A 23,554-nucleotide genomic window follows, 5' to 3' on the forward strand; every position below is an offset into this window, starting at 1 on the left:
TTTCGGCGATGACAGAGACTAACAGGTAAGTTTAAACAAAAGATTCATAATGGCAATTGTTGAGCATTACTTGCTCCCATATCTGCTGAATGTTAAAAATGACTTCTGTATCAGTATCTCATTCACATAATTGGTTAGGCTACTGCTGACCATCCACTGCTATTGGTAGAATATGTATCAAACTCGATGGGCATGATACTGCTTCAAAAATCAATCCTGATAGAATGAACGTCATGTTCTGCAGGCTTACTGAGCTGTACAAAAACAAGATCCCACACTGAAGGAGGGAAAAAGGGCTGCCTAAGTATGATTCCCAATCAGAGACAACGATAGACAGCTGCCTCTGATTGGAAACCATACTAGGCCAATCAAAGGAAAAAAACAACATAGAAAAATAACCCATAGAATGCCCACCCCACACCCTGACCTAATAAAATAGAGAAATAAAATGTCTCTCTCAGGTCAGGGCATGAGAGTACCCCCCCAAAGTTGCGGACTCCCGGCCGCAAACCTGAACCCATAGGGGAGGGTCCGGGTAGGCATCTACCCATGGTGGCAGCTCCGGTTCGGGGCATAGCCCCCGCTCCGCCCACTGATCCCTCCGCTTTTGTGCCACCGGACCGTGAATTGTCGTCATCGGAACCGGACCGTAGATCACCGCGGGAGGCTCTGGACTGCGGGCCGCCGCTGGAGGCTCTGGACTGCGGGCCGCCGCTGGAGGCTCTGGACTGCGGGCCGCCGCTGGAGGCTCTGGACTGCGGGCCGCCGCTGGAGGCTCTGGGCTGCGGGCCGCCACTGGAGGCTCTGGGCTGCGGGCCGCCACTGGAGGCTCTGGGCTGCGGGCCGCCGCTGAAGACTGGACTCCAGACTGGGGAACGTCGCTGGAGGTTCCGGACTGTGGGCTGTCTCAGGAGGTTCCGGACTGTGGGCCGTCTCAGGAGGTTCCGGACTGTGGGCCGTCTCAGGAGGTTCCGGACTGTGGACCGTCGCTGCAGGCTCCATGCCATGGATCATCACTGCAGGCTCCGCGCCATGGATCATCCCTACAGGCTCCGGGCCATGGATCTTCCCTACAGGCTTCTTGCCATGGGTTATCACTGGAGTCTCCGGGCCATGGATTATCACTGGATCATCACTGGAGGCTTCATGCCATGGATCATCACTGGAGGCTTCATGCCATGGATCATCACTACAGGCTCCGGGCCATGGATCATCACTGGAGGCTTCGTGCCATGGATCATCACTGGAGGCTTCTTACGTGGAGCCGGAACAGGTCTCACCGGACTGGGGAAAGTTGCTGGAGGCTCCGGACTGGGGGACGTCACCGGAAGCTCTGGACTGGGGGACGTCGCTGGAAGCTCTGGACTGGGGGACGTCACCGGAAGCTCTGGACTGGGAACTGTGGCGCCAGACTGGTAACACGCACCTCAGGGCGAGTACGGGGAGCTGACTCAGGTGGCACCAAACTGATAACACGTTCCTTTGGGAAAAATCTGTGCATCCTCCACCAACTCAACAACTCTCCCATATCTCTTTTCTCCTGGATTGGCTCTGGTTCCCTCCTCGGCTCCGCCGACTGCTCCATGTGCCCCCCCCCCCAAAAAAAATCTTGGGGTTTCTGTGGCCTTCCTTCCCGACTTCGTAGCTGTCCCTCCTTCGCTGCTTCCGCCTGCTTCCCTGGCAGGCTCTTGTCTCCTGCCACTATTCCTTCCAAAGTCCAGGATATACTCCTCCTAATCTCCTCAAAAGTCCACTGGTCCATACCACGCTGCTTGGTCATATTGTGGTGGGATCTTCTGTGAGGCTTTCTGAGCTGTACAAAAACAAGATCCCACACTGAATGAGGGAAAAAGGGCTGCCTAAGTATGATTCCCAATCAGAGACAACGATAGACAGCTGCCTCTGATTGGAAACCATACTAGGCCAATCATAGGAAAAAAACAACATGGAAATATAACACATAGAATGCCCACCCCACACCCTGACCTAATAAAATAGAGAAATAAAATGTCTCTCTCAGGTCAGGGCGTGACAACCATGCAGAGTGCGAGAAACTTTTGCAGAAGGCATCGTATCCTTGTTCCCATACCTGAAGGATCCCTACACAGCAAATGGATATGTACATTGGCAAGAAAAAGAATGTGAACCCTTTGAAAATACCTGGATTTCTGCACAAATTGGTCATAAAATTTGATCTGATCTTCATCTAGGTCACAACAATATACAAACACAGTCTGCTTAAACTAATAACACAAACAAGGATACGTTTTCATGTCTTTATTGAACACACCGTGTAAACATTCACAATGTAGGGTGGGAAAAGTATGTGAACCGTTGGATTTAATAACTGGTTGACCCTCCTTTGGCAGCAATAACCTCAACCAACCTCTGTAGTTGTGGATCAGACCTGCACAACAGTCAGGAGGAATATATTCCTCTTCACAAAACTGTTTCAGTTCAACAATATTCTTGGGTGTGAACTGCTCTTTTGAGGTCATGCCACAGCATCTCAATCGTGTTGAGGTCAGGACTCTGACTGTGCCACTCCAGAAAGTGTAATGGGTTCACATACTTTTTCTTGCCACTGTAAGTATACATTACAACTGATAAACGGCATCTGCATTTAATAAGTCTGGTATGGTGTCTGAGCAAATGGGACTTGGTTATTTCTTTTTCTTTCAAGATTAGTAACCATTTTCATTTTCTTAAGGAACATTATTTACGACCCTAATAGTGGAGAAGGGTACCTCTCGTATAGAATCAAAAACGTTCAGAGGAATTTGGCTTCATCTTAGAAACGGCCCACTCAACTATACTCTGGAGGGCCAACTGCTGAGAGGGAGTCCAGTCCATCCACTTTGGTTACTCTGAGTGAAGACCAGTGCCGTGAGGCCATTTCTCTTATGAAGCATTCTTCTGATGAAGAAACAGTCAAAGATAAGATGAAATTGACCTTTCAGTGCAGGAAGAAGATGACCCACGACCCGAGTAAATGCTCCACCGTCCAAACCAAATTTCCACGCTTTCTGGATGTGAAGGGCTTGGTAAGACTTTTGTTAAGGAACAGTTTTAAGGTGTATAAATTGTGTTTAATCTCTAGATGCCAATTGAGGTTGGCCTGTAAATTTAAACAAAAACAACACTTCCGTAATAGTAGTTCAATTAATGTGTAGGCTGGTGTTTTACTCAAACTCTGTTTTGGAGGTTCATGTGGAATGTTTTGTGAGAAAGAAATTGAATTGCACACAAATAATGTTTTGGTCTTTGTCTAATTTTTTTCAGATTGAACAGGATTTGTGCTGCTGTTTGGAGACAGAACATCAGCCAAGTTTTTGGAGAGGTGGCCAACTACATTCAAGCAAAAGATCATCACGCTAAGCAAGACCCTAAGCAAGGCCACTCATGGCACTGAACTTCAGGAGCTGATCCAGATGGCAGAATCTGCAGTTGATGAGGGAGCTGTTGCGAATGCTGACGGTTAGATTATCATAATTTATAATTTATAATTCAAATAACCTGTTAGGGCTAGGGGGCAGTATTGACACGGCTGGATAAAAAACATACCCGATTTAATCTGGTTACCACTCCTACCCAGTAACTAGAATATGCATATACTTATTACATATGGATAGAAAACACCCTAAATTTTCTAAAACTGTTTGAATGGTGTCTGTGAGTATAACAGAACTCAAATGGCAGGTCAAAACCTGAGAGATTCCTTTACAGGAAGTGGCCTGTCTGACCATTTCTTGAACTTCTTTTCCATCTCTATCATTTACTAAGGATCTCTGCTCTAACGTGACACTTCCCACGTCGTCCATATGCGCTCAGAGCCCGGGAAAAAACAGAATGTCGTCATTCCAGCCCCAGGCTGAAACACATTATCGCCTTTCTCAAGTGGCCGATCAAGGGACACTGGGCTTATGCGCGTGACCCGACCGCCCCCGCCTTTGGGATTTTTTCCTCTGTTTGCCGAAAAGGAGATTCCCTGTCGGAATATTATCGCTTTTCTACGAGAAAAATGGTGTAAAAATTGATTTTAAACAGCGGTTGACATGCTTCGAAGTACGGTAATGGAATATTTAGAATTTTATTGTCACGAATTGCGCCATGCGCGCGACACTTCTTTACTATTTTGGATAGTGTCTGGAACGCACGAACAAAACGCCGCTATTCGGATATAACGATGGATTATTTTGGACCAAACCAACATTTGTTATTGAAGTAGCAGTCCTGGGTGTGCATTCTGACGAAGACAACAAAAGGTAATCAAACTTTTATAATAGTAAATATGATTATGGTGAGTGCTAAACTTGCCGGGTGTCTAAATAGCGAGCCCGTGATGCCTGGGCTATGTACTTAGAATATTGCAAAATGTGCTTTCACCAAAAAGCTATTTTAAAATCGGACATATCGAGTGCATAGAGGAGGTCTGTATCTATAATTCTTAAAATAATTGTTATGCTTTTTGTGAACGTTTATCGTGAGTAATTTAGTAAAATGTTAGCGAATTCCCCGGAAGTTTGCGGGGGGTATGCTAGTTCTGAACGTCACATGCTAATGTAAAAAGCTGGTTTTTGATATAAATATGAACTTGATTGAACAAAACATGCATGTATTGTATAACATAATGTCCTAGGGTTGTCATCTGATGAAGATCATCAAAGGTGAGTGCCGCATTTAGCTGTCTTCTGGGTTTTGGTGACATTATATGCTGGCTTGAAAAATGGGTGTCTGATTATTTCTGGCTTGGTACTCTGCTGACATAATCTAATGTTTTGCTTTCGTTGTAAAGCCTTTTTGAAATCGGACAGTGTGGTTAGATTAACGAGAGTCTTGTCTTTAAATAGCTGTAAAATAGTCATATGTTTGAGAAATTGAAGTAATAGGATTTTTAAGGTTTTGAAAATCGCGCCACAGGCTGCCAGTGGCTGTTACGTAGGTGGGACGCAAGCGTCCCACCTAGCCCATAGAGGATAACTTTGAAATGTTAATGTCACTGATAATGGAATTGACAATTTTAATCAGGATTTCTTCTTTGTTTAGGATGGGATGGCGACCTTTCCTCCATCCTTCTCCTGCCACATTTGATTCCTCCATCATCCTAAGACTGCAAAAGACCAGACAAGATGTCTGCATCCCAAGCTGAACAGCATCTTGTGATATTCCAAAAGGTTTGTATTGGCATTCTTATTCATGGACTGTGCTGCAGCCGTTATGATGAACTATTGATGATGTTTGTTTTTGTCGTCTTCAGGCAGGAACCAGTATCCAGGAGCACCTTGATGTGATTGACCAGAGCCGCCAACCATATCTTCTTGCAGTCAGGACTAGGAAGAGCAGCATGTATGCTTACTTCATCATCCTGGACAAGCGAGCCTTGCCGTGCAAGTCAACAAGCGCTCTTGGTGCCATCAATGAGCTTTTCAAGACTCACCTAGCTTTTGGTACTGCTTACAATACAATGCTGTGCAACATGTACACCTTCATACAGACAACTGTGTACAACATAGACATTGAGAAGGTTAAGGAGACTCCAAGGGTTGCTGAGCTCAGAGCTAGACTCCTGCCCTAATGCCGATTAAGTTATGATGATATGTTTTGTTTGCCATGCTAGTCATGGAAGTACCAACTTGCTTGTGAGGAATCAAGTTGATGCATGTGAATGTGCCCTGGTAGAACTCTTAGACTAAAATGTGGTCAAGCAGATTGTTGTTGTGTATTTGGTACATTTTCAGGCTTTAGGAAGCATTTGAACAGTGCACATTCCGGAGACTGTCAAATTTTGTTAAACGCTAACTTGGATGCTAATACTGCCATTGGTAATCAGCCAAGTAATATTGATTTCCCTTCAAATTCTAGTTGTAACGATGTTGTACCAATATTTAACAAGAACACACTTCTGTGTGCGTCTGCTATTGCACAACTGTAGGCTGCAGGTATAGGTCAGATGACTGTAAATAGTTGTGTATCTTCCATGGAAGAAGCAGTTCAAGAGATACAGGGCCAAGCTAAATTGATCGCTCTTACATGTATATATTCAAAAGATGCAGGAACTGTCAGAAAAATCCAACATTCTTTTCAGGATATTGAAAATCCTTTCACATTTTTAAATTTGGTATCAAAACGAAGTGCTTATTTCATACAAAAATGGGGAACAGCTCAACCAGTTGAGAAAGTCCTTGGTATTAGATTTGACAATAGAACACAACTACTGGAACTCATGATCAAATAGTCAGAACTGATAAATGTTCTTACGTTCCAATTCTCCAGACGTTGCAATCAATTTTGAAGAACCCAAACACAAGTGGCATGTTTGAGACTGATAATCCATTGGGATCAAAAAAAGGATACTTTACTTTGAGAAATGTTACATCAAAGTTTAATTACATTTTGGTAATGTAAAACTTATGGATTTGATTCCATTCTTGAGCCAATAGTAAGCGATTTGTGAGTGAGGGTAAGTTCCCTTCTTCAGTGGTCGTATACATGGCAGTATTGTCCAAGTAACTGGAGATAATCTTGGTATACATTGCCTGTTTGGTTTTGTGGAATCATTTAGTGCTCGTTATTGTTGCCGTTTCTTGCCTCACTGAGAAAGTGGATTTTCAAACTGTGTTCTCTGAGGATGACCCAAGAGTGACTTTACAAACAAAACACATGCACTCAGACCATTGTCAAACTATTCAGTCAAACCCAACACTACCTCATGTGCACAGTGTGAAGTATGCTTGCTTATTGAACTCTCTGCCGTACTTCAATACTACTTTCTGTTGATATAATACATTACATTTTAGAAGGAGCTGCACAATTTTAAGTAAAACTTGTGTTACAGTATATAGGAGCCAACTTTGTGACTGCTAAAGATGTGTACGGTAGAGTTCATTCGTTTAACTATGGCTACACAGAGAGGAGGAATTGTCCACATGCACTCAAATTGGATGATGGGAGCAATGATTTGGGTCTACATGCTATTCAGTCTTGGCGTCTTCTTCATAATTTGCCATTAATATTTGGTGATCTGGTATAGAAAGATGATAAATACTGGCAGCTGCTTCTGTTACTACTACAAATTGTAAATATTGTGTTTTGTCCTATTCTAATAGAGGGCATAACTATCTATCTGGAGCACTGAATTGCTGAACATCATAGGCTGTTCAAGTATCTGTTTCCTGATAGAAATCTGTTACCGAAACACCACTTCATGATACATGATCCTCGTTGTATAAGGAATATTGGGACCATAATTTCTTTAAAAAGCAACTGAAGAGTTTTAAGAATGTCACCATGACCTTAGCCAAGAAACATAAAAATTACATGGCATATAATTGGGAAACGTTCAGCCAGGAAAGGCTAGCTATAGGTCCAGGAAAGATGTCAAGGCTCAATGATCTGAAAGAAGGCCATTCGATTATTTAACCTAACATTGTTGTTTTGAATTGAAGTCCACCATGCGAGGTATTTCATGTAAATGACATCATGTACCACAAACCTTTCATATGGAGTAATTTTTTGTTGTTGTTGCCTACATTGTCCCCTACTGTCACTTGATAACAGTTTAAACCAGGGCTGATAAGGTTAGGTTGTGAGAAACATATTTGTTTAATGTAAATGTCATCATTTTCCAGGAAACCTATTGATTTGCTCATGTCGTATGGAGCAAGGGATTCTTTTGACTACATTGTACTGTCACTTGATAACAGCTTAAGCCAGGGCTGAGACTTATGGTTTGGTAATAATAAACATACTTTAATGTTGAAACAGCTTTGCTTGAGTTTTTTGTGAAATTCCAAGTGCTTTTACTCTAATAATAGTCATTTTTACATTTTTACTCAAATTTTTACTCTAATAATAGTCACCCTAGACGAACACTAGTGAGTGTCACTATAACACTCAAAGCGTTGATTACTTCTTAGTGTTAAATTTGATCAACACCGGCCAGTTTAGTACATTCTTAACTTTTTGCACTCATCAGTGTTAAATCAACACTAGAAATGTAACACTTTGATCAGTGTACTTTTTACTCTGTGTAGAGTGGGACCATATGGACTCACTGACAGTGTTACATTTAACATTTAAAGTGTGATAGAACACTTTCAAATTTACTGTGTACTTTCCGAATGCACTGTATATAAGAAATATCTGTATCCCACCCTATTCCTTACATAATGCACTACTTTTGACCTGGCCCCTATATGCTGTGATGAAAATTAGTGCACTAAATGGAAAAGGGTGCAATTTGGATGGATCCTATTGTTGCTGAGGGAGAAGAGGGATAGGCTGTGAAGGCATGGAAGGAGTTAACACTATAGCTGCTATTTCAGTGATCTTCAAAAGGCAATGGTTCAGAAACGTAGAACAAATAAACAAAGCTTGTTAAATCCAATTGATCCATTTAGTGGATCAGAAACTAAAACAAAATACATTTTGGCCAACAGGAACAGGCTCTTCTCCACATTAAAACATACATGAGCCATTTATTCACACGAAAACTGAATGAGAAATGAATGAGGAATATTATACAGCATTGTCTGAAAACAGTTATTTTACCCCTTTCAATCAAAATGTATCCTGTTTTCACCTTTAAATAGCTATTTCAAAAGAAGATGTAGCCTAAATCAAACAAATGATGACCATTGAAGGAAATTATCCATGGAATTAACACTTTGTCCCCAAATAATGTCATTGCAACTCTCCACAAACCACTAAGGAACGTTAAACCTTAAACACTTTAAATTCATTCATATTTTTTGTATTATCCTTTATGTTTGATATTTACAATTATATTTGCATGATAACAGGAAATAGGCCTATGCATGTACCCATAATATATCAACTTTATTAAATTGATCATTAGTATTTTAGTAGAATATAATATCTGGAATTTTATGACAACCCTGTATATCAGTGTGTCAGATAAATGTCTTATCTGGTTTTCTGTTAGGGGATGGATTAAATCAAAATAGCATTGCAGGAAGCAAATAAAATGAAAATGGGAAATATGTCTTGATTTGTTAACAATAAGTATACATTATTCTACCCTACTGTTTAGAATAGTATTCATTTTCCCAGTGCAGGAACAACATTCATACATTAAATCTAATAGGAGAAATCTCTATGTAGTCATAATGTAATGTTTCTGAAATTCTTATATTGAAGTGTAATATTTGTTCTATAACATAAAGTCAATCAATACATGTAGGACCTTAATTTGAGCCAGTTTGCTACAGCAGGAAAATAATCCTATAGCAACAGTAAATGTAAATTATTATGTGATTTATAATTAATGGCCATTTTTGGTAGGGGTAAATACATTTTTCATTCGGGCAAATCAAATCTGACATTTTAAAGTGGAAATTACAAACTTTAGAAGTCGTTTTACACCTTATTACTACACGTTTACATTTCCTGCTGTGCAGGTAAATTCTCAGTAACAAAATAGTGATCAAATTAAGATCCAACATCTGTAAATCATAACTTTTTTACCGCATTGTTGGTTTGATTAAATTCCTGTTCCTCTCCCCTCACACAGACTGGCCCCCGGTGCTGCTGTGGGAATCAGCCAATCAGGAACAGGCGTGAGGATTAGCAGGGATCCTGAGAGGAATTTAAAACAAGAGGAAACATTAACAGGAAAATAAAAGACAGGAAGCAGGGTTAACTGCCACTCCTCTCCTCCCTGTTACTAGGCCCATTTTTTGCCCAATTATCCTTGGTTAACGGGATTAATTACTCTCGAACTTCTTGTGTGAGCGTCTGTGTGTGTTACTATGCGCCTGTGTTTCTTTTCTTTCCCCCCAAGCAAACGACCAATAAATTCTGAGCTGTGGCAGAGAGAGCCCAAGAGGCCGGGCCACCTAATTAGCATAACAAGTTAGAAAATCATTATGGCCTTAAAGTGCTTGGAGAGAAAAAACATCAGAAGCACACAGGATGCAGGCCAGGGGTTTAGGATGGCTATTTAATTGAATAAAAATGTTTGGGGATGCTTCGGGGAGAGTGGGGAAAAGGGAACCTAACATGAGGGGCTAGGCAGGGGGAGGGACCAAACACAAATTGAGGGCCTTACTTCCGTAGGTGGGCCTGAGACACAGACACACACATACACAAACACAAACACACTCACGTACACAAACCCCCATTGTTAAATTGTTAAATTGACATGGTTTTGAACATTGTGGAATTGTACACATATAAATGTTATGCGCACAAGCACAGATGCACAGTGCACACACTATCATCCATGGTCACAAAATATGCAGCCCCTGTATAATAATAGCAAGGCTATTGAAACACAGCATACACAGTGAACTTCAGTCCATCCCAGTCTAGGCCAGGACTATGATCTCTCTCTGCCTCTCAGCCATGCTCGACACCACAGAGTCTAGAGGTAGAAACAGGTGTTTTCTAGCCAACCAGTTTAGTGTGAGTCTCACCCAATCACCTGCTTTCGCTAACCTGTCCTGACAAGTACCCAGATTAACGTAATCTTATATCAGTGCAGAGGAGCAGAAGGGAGCAGATGGACCCCTCACTTCACCCCCCTCACACACACACATGCACGTACACACACACACACCCTCAGACCTAACTGCAGAGTGCTTAGCGTGCACAATACCTGGGCCCCAGCCAGTTCAATCAGTAGTCTCAGCAAATTGCCACAGCTTCACAGGGAATAGTAGGCACCATCTTTATACAGTATTCTCTCTCACTAGGAGAATGCCAGTGCTAATTTCCCAAACAACCCTCTAACCCCTCTCCTCTACAGAAGACTCAAAAGTGATATTACCAAATAACATCACTAAAGTGAATAGTACGAAAAGCCCCCCAAAAACACATGAGGCTCCAGGTGGAATGGTGAATTGAATAGGGGATTTCCAGCTAACACTTGTCATCTGCTGTGTGGAGAAGGGAGCTGTGTGGAGCTTGTCTTTTTACAGTTTCTCTGGTAAACCTCAACAACTTTGCTAAACTGAGCAGATGGCGATGCTAATTAAGGCTGCTCTGCCTATAAGTTTGTTTATAAAGAGAGAAGCGGCTTTCAGACATCTTGACACATTTTATTAACATATCATATCTAAAAGCTATGCCTTCTGATACCCAGCGGGCTCTTTAGCGAAACACACACATGCAGACACACAGGCACACACGTGTGTGTGTACACACTGTACACACTAGGGAAACAATAAAAGACGTCCATGCGAAACGAAACACCCTGTATGCACGCTCATGAATATCCAATCAAATCAAAGTTTATTGGTTGCATATACAGTTTTGCAGATGTTATCGCAGGTGCAGCGAAATGCTTATGTTTCTAGCTCCAACAATGCAGCAATATCTAGCAATTCAATAACAATACACACATAATCCCTTTTTTTATGAACAAGAAATTAAGAATTATCTGAATGAGCAATGTCAGAGTCCAGAATATAAATAAATATGTATGTACAGTACTAGTCAAAAGTTTGGACACACCTACTCATTCAAAGGTTTTTCTTTATTTTTACTCTTTCCTACACTGCAGAATAATAGTGAAGACATCAAAACTATGAAATAACACATATGAAATCATGTAGTAACCAAAAACATGTTAAACAAATCAACATATTTTAGATTTGAGATTCTTCAAAGTAGCCACCCTTTGCCTTAATGACAGCTTTGCACACTCTGGGCATTCCCTCAACCAGCTTCATGAGGTAGTCCCCTGGAATGCATTTCAATTAACATGTGTGTCTTGTTAAAAGTTAATTTGTGGAATTTCATTCCTTCTTAATGTGTTTGAGCCAATCAGTTGTGTTGTGACAAGGTACGGGTGGTATACGGAAGATGGTCCTTTTTGGTATAAGACCAAGTCCATATTATGGCAAGAACAGCTCAAATAAGCAAAGAGAAATGACAGTCCATCAATACTTTAAGACACGAAGGTCAGTCAATCCGTAAAATGTCAAGAACTTTGAGTTTCTTCAAGCGCAATCGCAAAAACCATCAAGCGCTATGATGAAACTGGCTCTCATGAGGACCGCCACAGGAATGGAAGACCCAGAGTTACCTCTGCTGCAGAGGATAAGTTCATTAGTGTTACCAGCTTCAGACATTGCAGCTCAAATAAACGCTTCACAGAGTTCAAGTAACAGACACATCTCAACATCAACTGTTCAGAAGAGACTGTGTGAATAAGGCCTTCATGTTTAAATGCTGCAAAGAAAGTACTACTAAAGTACACCAATAACATGAAGAGTCATGCTTGGGCCAAGAAACACGAGTAATGGACATTAGACCGGTGGAAATCTGTCTTTGGTCTGATGAGTCCAAATTTGAGATTTTTGGTTCCAGCCGCCGTGACTTTGTGATACACAGAGTAGGTGATGATCTCTGCATGTGTGGTTCCCACCATGAAGCATGGAGGAGGTGTGATGGTGTGGGGGTGCTTTGCTGGGGAAACTGTCTATGATTTATTTAGACTTCAATGCACACTAAACCAGCATGGACACCAGTATTCTGCAGCAATATGCCATTCCTTCTGGTTTGCGCTTAGTGGGGCTATCATTTGTTTTTCAACAGGACAATGATCCAACACACTTCCAGGCTGTGTAAGGGCTATTTGACCAAGAAGGAGAGTGATGGAGTGCTGCATCAGATGACCTGGCCTCCACAATCACCTGACCTCAACCCATTTGAGATGTTTTGGGATGAGTTGGACCACAGAGTAAAGGAAAAGCAGCCAACAAGTGCTCAGCATATGTGGGAAAAGCAGTACAGGTGTAGCTGGTTGAGAGAATGCCAGCAAAGCTGTCATCAAGGCAAAGGGTGGCTACTTTGAAGAATCTAAAATATATTTTGATTTGTTTAACGCTGTTTTGGTTACTACATGATTGCATTTGTGTTATTCCATAGTTTTGATGTCTTCACTAATATTCTCAAATGTAGAAAATAGTAAAAATCAAGAAATACCCTTGAATGAGTAGGTATATCCAAACTTTTCACTGATACTGTATGTGAATGGTGTGTATAGACAGTGTGGACAGTATATGAATAGAAAAGGTGTGTACAGCAGTAGCTATATAGAATGATCCATGATTAGAATACAGTATATACAAATAAAGTTGGTAAAACAGTAAGTAAACATTATTATTAAAGTGACCAGTGTTCAATGGCACTATGTACATAGGGCAGCAGTCACTAAGGTGCATGGTAGAGTACCGGGTGGTAGCCGGCTAGCAACAGTGTCTAAGTTTCAGGGCAGGGTACTGGGCGGGGGCCGGCTAGTGGTGTAGGAGTTTGTGAGGGTCCAATTTCCTCAGCCTCCTGAGATTGAAGCATCTTGAGATTTCAACTTCATTGATGCGGATCTGGGCGTGCTCTCTCTGCTATCCCCTGTAGACCACGATCAGCTACTTCATTTTGATGACGTTGAGGGAGAGGTTATTTCCTGCCACCACTCTGCCAGGGCTCTCACCTCCTCCCTGCAGGCTTTCTCATCGTTGTTGGTAATCAGGCCTACCACTCTTGTGTCGTCAGCAAACTTAATGATTGACCTGGAGACGTGCGTGGCCACGCAGTCATTGGTGCACAGGGAGTACAGAAGGGGGCTGAGCACGCACCCCTGTGGGGCACACGTTCTGAGGATCAGTGTGGCAGAGGTGTGTTGCCTACCTCCACCTGTGGTTGGCCCGTCAAGAATTCTATGACCCAGTTGCACAAGGAGGTGTTCAGACCCAGGGCCCTGAGCTTAGTGATGAGCTTGGAGGGCATTATGGTGTTGAAGGCTGAGCTGTAGTCGATTAACAACATTCTTGCATAGGTATTCCTCTTGTCCAGGTGGGAGTGTATAGTGCAGTGGCGTTTTTTGTTGTCCTTGGATCTAAAGGGGCGGTATGCAAATTGTACTGGGTATAGGACGTCGGGTAAGCTGGAGGTGGTATGATTCTTAACTAGCCTTTCATAGCACTTCATGATGACAGAAGTGAGCGCTACGGGACAATAGTCATTCAGTTCAGTTACCTTTGCTTTCTCAGGTACACAAACAATGTTGGACATCTTGAAGGAAGTGGGGACAGCAACTCTGAGGATGCATCTTGGGATGCAGTCTGGGCTTGAATGTCTTACTCACGTCGGCCATGGAGATCGGGAGCACACAGTCCTTGTGAGCAGCGGGTGTCCATGTCGGTGGCTCGGTGTTGTTTTCCTCGAAGAAGGGGTTTAGCTTGTCCGGGAGTGAGGCATTGATGTCCGTGAAGTGGCTGGCTTTCCCTTTAGAATCTGACATGCATGTCGTGACTGATCAATTGGATTTTGACTGGGACGAATGTCACATATGAGGGTGTATACACATGAGTGAATGTGTGCACACACCCTTTTTGCATGTGTGTATTCTTGCACCAGGTGTGTTTGAACCATGTATCCATGCTTCTCTCTCTGTCACTGTAGTCCCAGAGTAGATTCACCCCCTGTAGTTCTGACAGCTTTCACTAATGTCTGGCGGGACACACATAAGATGATGTCACAAACACCCGGAGGTGCCCAAGGTACTCTTGGGTGTGGGGGGTGGGCGGGGGGGGGGCAACAAGATCTCACAGTTCCCATTTCAAATTCAACATATTATGGATGTTTTTTATGCATTCATTGTGTACGGTTACAGGCTTAATTCTGTGTGGTTACAGGGTTAAAACAGAAACAACTCAAAGGGTTAAGTTTAGGTATTAATTCTGAGTGGTTAATGTTAGGGAAATGGTTTGTGAAAGGCTTAAAAAGTAATAATAATAAAGGACGCGCTATTACCATCGAGTGTCATCAAGTATTCCTACGGCTTGCTCAAGCATTGTGAACTGTGGTGGTGCCGTGGTCTAGGCAGTGTGCTTTGGTGCGAAGCATCATGAGTTCAATCTCAGTCCTGGGCACTTGTTTTTCTTTTTTTTTGGTGAGTGCTGAGTAAGGAATATATATTGATGTTCTGGGGACCTTTTCAGCAAGTATATACACCTGCACACAAGTGCCCAAGCATATGCACACACACGTTTCTATGAAATGCAATGTTTCTTTTTACTATGGATGCATTGTTACTAATATGCAATGTTAATACCCAGTGTTTCAACAATTGTTTCTGTTAAACTACTCTGATTGTTACAATGCACCTGCAGGGTCCAACAATGAAAGGCTATAAAAACCCGGCCCCTCTTTGTATGGTGGTCAGGAAAGACTGACGGACACACATTGCCATAGCAATCCTGGCTAAGAGGCTTACATATGCCCCATGGCGATGGTTACCGGGAGGACACCCACATTGCCATGGTGATGATGGAAGGAGAGAGGCATGCCAACCAATAAGATGACAGGCACCAGGCAGGGGAGTTCCAGCCTGTAATATTATGACAAGAAAATGTCAGTATACCTGTCTTGGTCATCTCATGGAATAAAGCCTGTCCATTCTAAGATTAAGTAAATATCTATCTGCCTGTTTTAGTCCATTATCGAAGTTTTTCCTGGGTAAGGTATTTTTACTGGGTATGCCACCCATATGAAAAAAGTAAGTCACATTGAATAAAAGCATCTGCTAAAAGGTATATACTATTATTATATATTTTTCACCAATGTTTTATGGTATCATACAAATCAATAGCAGCTACATTTTAAAGTTTAGTCTCAACTCCAGCAACAGCTTTACTCTAAAAACAAATTCAAAACAAATCCTGACTATCAAGAAATACTAAATACATCAAATCAGTGGTTTGGTCCTACACTTGGCGAGACTTGGGTGACTAGACTTGGGTGACTGGAGTCTTGGTCTTTCCTCTGACACCGCCTAGTATATAGGTCCTGAATGGCAGGAAGCTTGACCCCAGTGATGTACTGGGCCATACGCACTACCCTCTGTAGCGCCTTACGGTCAGATGCTGAGCAGTTACCATACCAGGCGGTGATGCAACCGGTCAGGATGCTCTCAATGGTATGACAAGTATATTAATGCACAACTATAAGCTCTAAAAAGCACTATGGAGAACATAAAATATTCCTACAGATTGAACACAGCATAAATTGTGGATAGGACACATGCAAAGAAGGAGCTTCAAAGTTACATTATGTAAACATTTTGAATACCACGGAGTAAAGCAGTTCTTCCATTACATTTTGGATTGTCACTTTGGTTCTGACTATCATAGAAAATCTGTTGAAAAGTTGTTTGTGTGTGTGTGAATGTGTGTATATGCTTGCATGCGTGTCTGTCAATGCTTCTGTTGGTCTCACAATTCATAACACCAAACACAGACTGTATTATTTCTCTCCAGACTGAAAATCTAAATCACCTCCACCAGACCAGGGGTGATCCTTTTAATCTCTCTCAGGTTTTATCCATCTCCCCCTTTCCATCTTTCTTCAAAAAGCAAGAGCCTGCACTACTCATAAACACACCTCTCTCTCTCTTCTTCCCTCACTCACTCACTCACTCACTCACTCACTCACTCACTCACTCACTCACTCACTCACTCAAACACACACACACACACACAGATACAGGAGCACACACATAAAAACACACACACACCTCACCGTCGCCTATCAACCCCCAGGTAGGAGGGCAGGGGAGATTCTGATCGCCCAAAATTGCTGATCCCCCACAATGCACAGGGGCGACACAAAGGTCAACCATACCAGCCCATAGAGGCATACCAACCAGCTTTACTGCTAATACAATAAACCCTGCTAGTCTAGCACACAGGTATGCTTACACTCGTACCCCACACACACACACACACACACACACACACACACACACACACACACACACACACACACACACACACACACACACACACACACACACACACACACACACACACACACACACACACACACACACACACACACACACTTTGTGGAAGCCCAGGCTGTGGATTTCTTATCCAATCAGAATGAGACCGGGCTGTTATCACTGAGCCTCAGGCAATGGCACTTTGAGAGGCTGAACCATGTGTGTGTGTGTGTGTCTTTGTACGTGGGTGTGTATGTCTATGTACGTGGGTGTGCATGTGCGTGTACGTGGGTGTGCAAAGCCAAACCATCGGCTTAAAGCCAAGCACCATATCTTTGACCGTCTCCATTTTGCTTAACTCGAAGGTTCAGGCCTGATAACAAGATTTGCTTTCTTCCATAGAAAATGAAACACGATGGCAGTGAGAAAGGAGCTGTTCAGAAAGCATTCAGGAGTGTGTCATGTCTCCAAATCTGTCTCTGCATGTGTGCAGTCACGGAACTTCAACGTACAAACACACAAACACACAGCAGCTCCAAACACACTCCAAACATGGGAAAAAAGCTAAAACTGAAAATGTCCTCCAATGTCCTCTGTAGAGCTCTGGTTTAGTTGAAAAATATCAATGCTAAAAATACACAGAAATACGTTATTACAAGATGTATGACACCAATAACTTGGAATCATATAAATAGAATGATTATTCTAATTCTATGGTTGGTGTTGTTCGTCATGACACCAAAAGGCAGGAGTTATGACAGGGTAGGAACCAAAGTTCTGGTCAATTTTCACAGGGGACCCTAATAGCATTTGAATAAATGCATAGAATAGGCTATCTGATTAGAGCCCTGCACGGGCATGAATTTAAACCGGAGACCTACAGTACCCATGCCCACGACATTCAGACCCTACTATACCCAGGCCCGATTGCTTCTGCCCGAAACCCGAAATAACTTCCTCCATTAGAAGATCCATTAGCTGCTCCTCTCTGTCTCGCTGCTCGAAATAATGAGGAGTTTGAAGCACTTTGACACCATGTTAGGATCTTAGTCAGATATGACTGTATTGCGCAGCAGAGCATGAGCAAATGGCTCATCTTCAAAACGTTAGTGATACCTGAGCCCTGCCCGTACCCTAGTTATTGATGAAAAAACAGGCCCTACCCAGCCCTAACCAGATGTATAATGTCGGGACCAGTCGGGCTCGGGTAACAGAGCTTTATATCTGTCACGTCCTGACCAGCAGATGGAGCTATTGTATTAGTATTGGGGTCAGGACGTGGCAGTTTTGTGTGTGTGAATGTTTGTTGGTGATTGGGACTTCCAATTGAAGGCAGGTGTGTTGAGTTGCCTTTGATTGGAAGTCCTATATAGGTGTGTGTGTTTTTCTTTGGGGTTGTGGGTAGTTGTTTTGCACTGCGTTTGTTAGCCTGCAAACTGTTGCTGTCGTGTTATTGTTTTCCTGTGGATGCCTTACTTGAGTCTATTAAAGTATGAGTATTCACATTCTCGCTGCGCCTTGGTCCTCTTCTCTCCAGTACGACATTTTCCGTGATGAGTACGACATTTTTTGTGACAATATCTGATTCAGAACATGTCGTTACACAAAAATATGCTGATATACACCACCACACCACACACATATCAACCAGTGGTGGTCAGTTTGCAATTAGCATTAGTGATTAGCTTTAGGTACATGCCAGCTACATTAGACTAACTTACGTTTTGCAAAGAGCAAGATAAAAAAAAAAAATTACTATAGAGAAAACATGTAGATTCATATTTAGAAGCACCGTGGAACATTGTGGAGCATTGTTGTTGTTTTGGAAGAATCTGTTTAGTGCATACTGAGAGAAACAGGCACAGTGTGCAGGAACTCTCTTTGTGCTGCCTGCCTGTTGAGTGACAGGGGGCGGGGCTTCAGCCTGTCTTGTTTGAGCAGTGTAGTGTTGGGTCGAAATATTGTTACGCATTGAGTTTTTCATTGGATTTTTTGGGGTCGTACCGTGCTTCCAGAATAAAACTCCAAGTCGCACAGCAAAATATTGGTCAAATATGCAACCAAATTGGTTGCACTTTAGAGCCCTGCCCCCTCCCCCACACAGCCCTCAAACCAGCCCAGCCCCAACGGACCAAACCCAAAACCCCCACGTTACACAATCGCCTCTTGGAAAACACAACCCCCTCGGAGTGTGAAACGCTCACCAGCTCTGATCTGCCATCCCAGCAAAATATATCAACACAAAATAAGAGAGTGATCGAGAGCTCTCTCTCTCTTTCCGAGGAATGGACAGGCTGCTGTTTGACAAATATTGTGAGAGAGCCATGGACTGCATCCAAAATGCACCCTACTCCCTACATAGTGCACTACTTTTGACCAGAGCCCTATGGCCTCCCTACAGCCTCCGTATGGGTCCTTGTTCGAAAGTAGTACACTATAGGGAATAGGGTGTCATTTGGGCTACACACATGGACTATGGAGAGGCTGGAGCTGATGGTGTTTTCCTTGCTGACATCAACATAAATTTCCCTGGCGTGGCTCCTCTAGCCCAGCGTGAGCTCGTCGCTGGGAAACTGGAGAGGAAATTCTCTCAGCCGCCAGGGAGAGCAATCAAAGAGCTGGAGCTCACACAGATAGATCTCTGACACACTGAACTCCTGGCTGCCCTTCCTCTTAGAACACACACACACACACACACACACACACAGAGATGTACAGAGTCGCACACACACATAGAGGTGCACTTAAGCACACAAGTAGGCAGATAGCCGGACATACAGTGCCTTCAGAAAATATTCACACCCCTTGACTATTTCCACATTTTGCTGTGTTACAACCTGCATTTAAATGGATTAAATTGCGATTTTCAGTCACTGGCCAAAATACAATAACCCTTAATGTCAAAGTGGAATTATGTTTTTACATTTTTTACAAATTAATAAAACATGTTGATAAGTATCAACCCCTTTGTTACGGCAAGCCTAAATAAGTTAAGGAGTAAAAATGTGCTCAACAAGTCCCATACAGTGGTTCTTCCTTTAAAAGTTGCATCATACCGCAGAACAGCTTGCGGGGTGCTGCGGAATGGTTATGGCATGTTGGAGTGCCTGATGTCATAGTATTTTACTGCCATTAATGCTAGTTTGACCACCAGAGGGCATCTTTGAGAAGTTAAGTTATTGAAATGACATGGAGCTGTAGACCAAGAGTCCTGTTTACTGTAGCTGTTTTAGTGTAACTTACTTATTGGCATAAAGACCTACTTCAATATACAGTATATCAATATATGGATATAGTCAAGCATTTTAGTTCTAAAACGAAATTACAAAGGAAGCCTTGAATAATTAAACAATGAATAAACCGCAACATGTCAGCTAAAGCGATTGAATTGACAAATGCATTTGACTGTTTTTAATATTGGCTGCACTAGAGACTTTAAAACCTTTAAAACAGACTATATTGGATTGATTGTAATTTGTTTGTAAATTATTATTGTATTTGTTGTGCTGTTTATACTGTTATACTGTTTATACTGTTTATACTGCAGCTTAATTAAATTGATTAATATTATGGTGTTTCTATTCCAAGAAAAACAAAAATGCATCTTAAAAATGCATATGTAGGCCTCAGGGTTTCCGTTAGGAAAATATGGCTCTGTACAATGTGACCGGTCAGGAGTAGGCCTAGGCTACTAAGTGACTGCGAGTGAAGAGCAAAATAATAATAAATAACATTTCCACACCCTAATGGTAGGCTAAACAACTTCTTAAGGCTAGGGGGCAGTATTCGGAAGTTTGGATGACTGAGGTGCCCAAAGTAAACTGCCTCTTACTCAGGCCCAGAAGCTAGGATATGCATAGTATTGGATAGAAAACACTCAAAAGTTTCTAAAACTGTTTCTAAAACTGCTAAAATATTGTCTGTGAGTATAACAGAACTGATTTGGCAGGCGAAACCCCAGGACATCCATTTAGGATTTTTGTTAAAATTTTTGTCATTGTATTTTCCAATACTTTTCTATGGGAAACACAAATTATTAGGACCCAGATGGCAGTTCCTATGGCTTCCACTAGATGTCAACAGTCTTTAGGAATTGTTCAATTTTTTATTTTTTTTTATGAAGTAGTCGTATTCTTTCTAAGTGTCACTCAGGTGGACTCTAGTCTTTTGGTGCGCGTAAATGAGAGCGTGCTCCTCGTTGTTTTTCTCCGAAAATGGAAACAGTTCATTCCGCAATCAATTTTATCAATTGTTTACATTTTAGGGTACCTGAGGTTGGATTACAAACATTGTTGTAAATGTTTGGACCAAGTTTACAGGTAACTTATTAGATCCTTTGTAGGCATGTTGGGCGAGTTGGAACCAGTGTATTTCTGAATCAAACGCACCAAATAAACAGACATTTTTGGGATATAAAGAAGGACTTTATCGAACAAAGCGACCATTCATTGTGTAACTGAGACCTTTGGGATTGCAAAAAGATGAAGATCTTCAAAGGTAAGCAATTTATTTTATCGCTATTTCTGACATTCGTGATGCATCTGTTTGGTTGGAAAATGTTTTTCATGCTTTTGTATGCGGGGTGCTATCCTGAGATAATTACATGGTATGCTTTCACCGTGAAGCCTTTTTGAAATCTGACAAAGCGGCTGGATTAACAAGAAGGTTATCTTTTAAATGGTGTAAGACACTTGTATCGTCATGAATGTTTAATATTACGAATGTTGTAATTTTTTTTTTCGCACCCTGCAATTTACCGGATGTTGTCAAATCGATCCCGTTAATGGGATTCTAGCCATAGGGGATCCCTAAGAGGCTAAGCAATACCCAAACAGAGATTCAGTGAAAAGAAAAATCAACTGATTTTTTTAAGACCAGTCCCCATGCTTGTCTCAAAGCAGCGCGAAACGGTGCTGAAATAGTTGACCACACGCGCGTAGGCTATTGCTTCAAATGCTATTATAACAATTGGATGACTTTGGGTGTTTCAGTAAGCAACAATGTGTTGCCTTCATTTGCATTAGTCTACTTTATTCCAATATTTCTGTCATTCGATGATATTTATTCCAATAGTAATTCATTATGGATCCATCCAGATGTGGTTACCTTTAAGTAGGTTTCGGTTTTGCTTGGGCGTTTTTGACGGGGATGGAGGATGGGCAAAAGCATCTGACCCTGATTCCAAAGGTTGCAAGCTTGAATCCAGCGATAGAAAGTTAGCCTATCTCAAACCTTAAAGTTGCCCTATGCAGAAATCACTCTGCCATTTCCTGGTTGCTAAAACTCTAATAGTTCACCTAATTTCAGTTTATGTGACAAAATAAGATAGAATCATTGTACCATCTAAACCGCGGTGAAATATATTTTCCATAACCAAATATATGGTTGCTTCTGCTTTTTGAAGCTGGTGTAAAAACCGAAAGTAAAAAAGAGCCAAAAACAAAACGTAAGAATGGGAAGCAGAGAAATAGCATCCATAGAACAGATCTACCGCTTCATAGACTTGCTTTCAAATTCAATGACAGATCTATAAGTAACATTTCTATGTGGTTTTGGTTGGGTCGCCCAAAAAGTTCCATAGAGCCACTTTAACCCTTACCTTAACCATTCAGAGTTAATGCCTAAACTCAACCCGAAACTGAAACATTTGGAGTTAATGCCTAAACTTAACCTTAAACACTTTGAAATTTGCAACAACTTCGAATTTTGAAGTTTAGGAAACAACGTCTAATTCTGACTCGAGACTGTGAGAGCTAGTTGGCGGAGAGTCAGTGCACGTGGTCAGTCCAGTTCAAGTGTTCAGCAGTCTGATGGTTTGTAGACAGAAACTGTCTCTAAGCCTGTTGGTATCAGACCTCATGCTCCGATACTGTCTGCCCAACGGTAAGGGAGTGAACAGCTCGTGGCTGGATTGTGTGGGGTTAGTGCCTGGCTAGAGGGTGTGTGGGCCAGGCCAGTGCTCTTAATAAGGGCCCAGGACCCACAACCAAGGGCCATTCATAGTAGCCAGGTGAAGGTGGTGCAGCTGGTGTTAACTGAATAGGACTGTCTCTTATCTGTGACCTGTGTTATCGTGACCAATTCATTCCCAACCCTGGCATGGGTTTTTCAATGAGATTGAGAGAGAAAGAAAGTGTGCTCATGTGTTGCATGTGTGTGTGTGTGTGTGTGTGTGTGTGTGTGTGTGTGTGTGTGTGTGTGTGTGTGTGTGTGTGTGTGTGTGTTGGTGGTGTGTCAGCGATGCGTGCGTGGTTGCTTGGAGCATGGACAAAGCTAATTTCAAGCAGTACTGCGACAACCCTCTGCTCTTTCTCCCACATTGTGAAAAGAGAGGGGCGTCAGGTGAGGGCAGTGGGGGGAAGGGCGGTGAGGGGGCCGAGATTGGCAAACCTTTTCGCCTCTTTAGAAACCCTTTAATTACCCCTCTCTTTGTTTTTGTCACAAATGTATTCCTATGCCCTACCTAGTGCACAACGTTTGACCAGAGTCTTATGGGCCCTGCGGTTGGTCTCGGCCCACCGACCACAGGCAAAACATTGACTAGGGTCTGGTTTCAATGATGGACTCTTTTGGCATAGAGGAACTACGTCACTGCCTACATCATTACTTTATTTTTTATTGGTGCATTTCGCAAGTAGCTGTTTTGCGTCAACTACACTATATATAGAAAGGTATTTGGACACCCTTCCAAATATGTGGATTTGGCAACTTCAGCCACACCTGTTGCTGACAGGTGTATAAAATCGAGCACACAGCCATGCAATCTCCATAGAGAAACATTGGCAGTAGAATTGCCTTACTGAAGAG

Source organism: Salmo salar, chromosome 25 (genome assembly GCF_965601325.2).
Source record: "Salmo salar chromosome 25, fSalSal1, whole genome shotgun sequence".
NCBI classification, from domain to species: domain Eukaryota; kingdom Metazoa; phylum Chordata; class Actinopteri; order Salmoniformes; family Salmonidae; genus Salmo; species Salmo salar.